Here is a 3,767-nt window from a genome sequence, read left to right on the forward strand (position 1 = left end):
ATCTTCTCAACTGAACAGTTTTTGAGGTTTCAATTTTCTGTTGTTTTCTATTTCACTGGTTTCCATTTTTGTCTTTATGATTTATTTTTTTACTTATGTTTTAAAAAATTTTCTAGTTTTTTAAAGTGAAAACTTTAGATAACTGATTTTAAGCTTCATTTCTAACATAAGTATTTAAAAATATAAATATTCTTTTATTAATTGAGGCACTGGGATTTGAACCAAGGCTTTGTACATGCTAAGCAAACATTCTACTACTGAGCTACAACCTCAATCATTTTTCAAATTTTATTTTGAGACAGAATCTTGCTAAGTTGACCAGGACGGCCTCAAATTTGTGATCCTCCTGTCTGAGCCTCCTGAATAGCTTATAAACATCTTTTTAAGTATTGCTTTGGTAATAGGTAGTGTTTTCATTATTATTCAGTTCAAATATTTTCTAAATTCTCTTGTGATTTCTTTGTTGATCTGTGGTTTATTTATATGTATGTTGCTTAACTTCCAAGTATTTGGGGTATTTTCTAGATTTTATTTTATTTATTTACCTTTGTTGTTGTTATTGGCTTCAATTTTACCACCATTTTGGCCAGAGAACAATTTCAGTTCTCTTAGACTCACTAAAACTCATGTCGTGATTTAGAATATGGCCTATCTTGGTGAATGTTGCACATACACTTAAAAACAAGTGTATTTTATAATTGATGGGCATAATATTTCATAAATTCCAATTATGTTAAATTGGTTGATAGCATTGTCAAGATATTCTATAATTTTATTTTTGTCTGCCTGTCCTATCAATTACTGAATAATGTTGAAATCTCCAATCATGATTATAGATTTGTTTATTTCTCCCTTTAGCTGTGTTAATTTTTATTTCATGTAATTTGAAGGCCTGTTGTTTGATGGGTTGATCGTTTTATCATCATAAAATCGCACTTTCTTCTAGTAATAAATTCATTTTTAAAGTTATAGTGTACCATCTCTTTTTCATTGTCACTGCATTTGGAGGTAGGTACTATTACTTGTGGTTTTGGAGACTGAATGAAACTCGCTGAAGTCATTTAACTGGTAAATACCATAGAAGGTACTAAAGTTGTTGAACTTGACAGTAAGTCTTAGAAATGAGGTACTTTAATTAATACAATCATCTATGATACAGTCTTCCAACATATCTTATTTTTATTCTCTTGGTTTTCACAACTTTTTTATCTACATGTTTATTACCACACACGGGTCTTCTCTTTACTAACTTTTGTATTTTTCCCCCTTGTTGTTTGTCTCCACTATATCTGTACCATCACAGTACAACATAATCAAAATTAACCACGTCCACAAGTCATGAAGATGAAACCAAGATTTGAGTCTCCTAGAAAATCTTGTCTTACAACAAAATAATTTAAAATGACATGTTTTTGTTGTTGTTGGTAAGTAAAATATTAATGACTGCGCAGTCAAATTTAAAATCAAGTGTATAATTATCACAGTGTGCTTCCTTCATAATATTATAGAATCCTATTTTATTGTGTATTATTTTTTATTTCAAACTTTATTACATTAAAGAGAATACTAAAAACTACTTAGCTCTTGATCTTCCACTTTAAATGAATCAATCCTCAATTTTAAATGGACTAAAAGTTAACAGCTCAGACTGTTTTTATAGTGCATTCATATCTTAGTCTACTGTGTTATTATTCAAATTACAAAAAAACATTAAATATTAATCTGGCCAGTATCCATCAAATCTAATTGAAAAGAATCAATTCTGGAGATGAGAATGTTAGTGTCATATTTCAGCCTTCTTTTGCAAAACAAGGGGAAAAGTTTAGTGTGTACAATGCAAAAAATTCTAGCAGGATTTATTTCAACTCTTTCCTTTTTCAAGTTTACTAGAGTAAATATTTGTGCAGCTGAAAGTATTGCTGGTAGCAGGTTCTTGTTGGCTGCCTCAGACAAGGCAAATATCTCACCCTAGTTTGAGCATCAGTTTTGGGAGAAGTTAGCCCATTACATAAGGTGTTGCCATTGTCCATACATGGCTTCATCTTGGCCTGAGAGGACCCCCAGCACCACACAATTGTTTGATGATGCTGTGATATGTACTCATTTCTGACTGTGAAATTAGGCTGGCAAACTTAAATATTTTTGTAAAAGTGAATCTAAAGTCTATCTTGAATTCCCTATATTTATCCCTGATAGTGAATTTTGTTTTGTCACCTTTCAGGTAAATTCAACAAATTCAACGTTCTCCATTACTTCAAGTTTATACTTCTGTTCCTCCCCTTTTCTCCCTGTCTTGGCTTCAAAGTTTTGAAGGGACTTTGCAGTGTTACAGGCATTCAGGTAAAGTTGGTGAGTCATAAACATCTGACTCAATATCTTTTTTTATGAAAGGTGATTCTCCCTTCTAATCTTTGGATTCTGGCCTCGGTCCCTGCTACACTCACTGCTAATGCTCTTCATGGATTGTTATCAGCAAAGAGCTGACTCTAGTGCTGTTCTGCATCATTTCAGGGCCCAAAGAAAACTCAGAGTGAATTCAGTGCCTCCTGAGTCTAGCTCTGCCATGTTATCACTTCAACATGGCCATTTTCACAGCATCATGTCATGAGGCACATAGGCATGAGTATTTCCTATCCAAGTGGCAGATGGAAGTCAGGACACAGTACTCTTTTTTCTGTTATTTAGGATAGGACAGGTTATGCTATGGTGAATGCTTCCCAAATCTCAGTGGCTTAGATGGTCAACGGTTTATTCCTCACTTGTCTTCCTGGGTCAGCCCTGGTGCCATTCCATGTTGTCTTCTCTTCTGGCTGTTGGGTCCAGCCTGATGGAGGTGGTATTGCTGATATCAGGGTAGAGGAAAAAGAGAATAAAGTGAATCTCGTGCTGCTTAGTAAAGCTCACACATTATTGGCCAAAGCAAGTCAAATGGATAAGCTTGAGAATAATGCACAGATAAGTGTAATTCTCTCCCGGGACAGCACAGGTTACATTTTTAAATACAACCTACCCCATTGTTCCTACATTCCTGAACTGAAAGGAGGATCCAAGCTTCTCTAGTAACTTAACCTGAGGAGTGGTGAGATGTCAGAAACACCCCTGGCTTTCAGCGTTGTTTCTTCTCCAAACCAAATTCTCCTGCCCAAGTCAGGAAACCCTATCTAGTCTCTGGGGAGGGTGGTCAGGTTCTTCATCTGTTCTCTTCTCACAGGTTGTTTGTGAACAGAAAGTTCATGTTCAGTTTCTTTCTGCAGTCAGCCCTCTGGAGCTCCAGACAACCCATCTTTTGCAAATCACCAATCTTAGTATTTAAGATTATTATTTTTGCTATGAGTTTAAGAAAACCTATTTAGGAGCCAAATAACTGATAATGGATGTTCTTTGCTCTATTTTTTTTTCTTTTAAAGATCATTGTCTTTTTGTTTTGTGTTGCCCCTTGATAAATGCCCCCAGAAATTGCAAATGTTCTTGACTTGGTGGGTTGAGTCACAAGGGCAACAAAGGAAGGTAATTAAAGAAAACCTCAATATTATCTCCAGATGCAAGTCCATCACAATGGAAAATAGTGAAGCAGCTGAATGAAGTTGCCTGAGTGCTGGTACCCTGAGTGATTTCTAGAGTGGGTGTACTTTGGTAGTGAATTGCTGTCTCCCATGTTATTACACCCAAGGCTCACTGCAGAGAATGTGTAAAGAGTTTACAGTGCCAGATTCCTGCTTTCTGCTTGGGGCCTTTCCTTTGAGAATGACCATGTTTATCCATGGCAG

This window comes from Sciurus carolinensis, chromosome 1, assembly GCF_902686445.1.
Source record: "Sciurus carolinensis chromosome 1, mSciCar1.2, whole genome shotgun sequence".
NCBI lineage: Eukaryota > Metazoa > Chordata > Mammalia > Rodentia > Sciuridae > Sciurus > Sciurus carolinensis.